Below are 361 nucleotides of genomic sequence, written 5' to 3'. Positions count from 1 at the left end.
TAATGAATCATCGAACTTTACATCAAAAACTAGGGATGTACTGTATGGTGACTAACATAATATAAGAAAAAAATATTATTATAAAAAAAAGAAAAGTGCTTGAAGAGTATCGTTATATAAGGTACATATATTTCATATAAAAATATATATGAAGTACATATAATAAAATAATATTACATTATGATTATATAATTATTAATTATATATTATTATATATTATATATAATCTCAGAAATAAGAAACAAATAAAGTACTTTAAAATATGGTGATCAGGGGCGCCTGGGTGGCAGAGCGGTTGAGCGTCTGCCTTCGGCTCAGGGCGTGATCCCGGCGTTATGGGATCGAGCCCCACATCAGGCTC

The sequence above is a fragment of the Ailuropoda melanoleuca genome, chromosome 3 (genome assembly GCF_002007445.2).
Source record: "Ailuropoda melanoleuca isolate Jingjing chromosome 3, ASM200744v2, whole genome shotgun sequence".
NCBI lineage: Eukaryota > Metazoa > Chordata > Mammalia > Carnivora > Ursidae > Ailuropoda > Ailuropoda melanoleuca.
Note: the sequence above shows the minus strand (reverse complement) of the source record.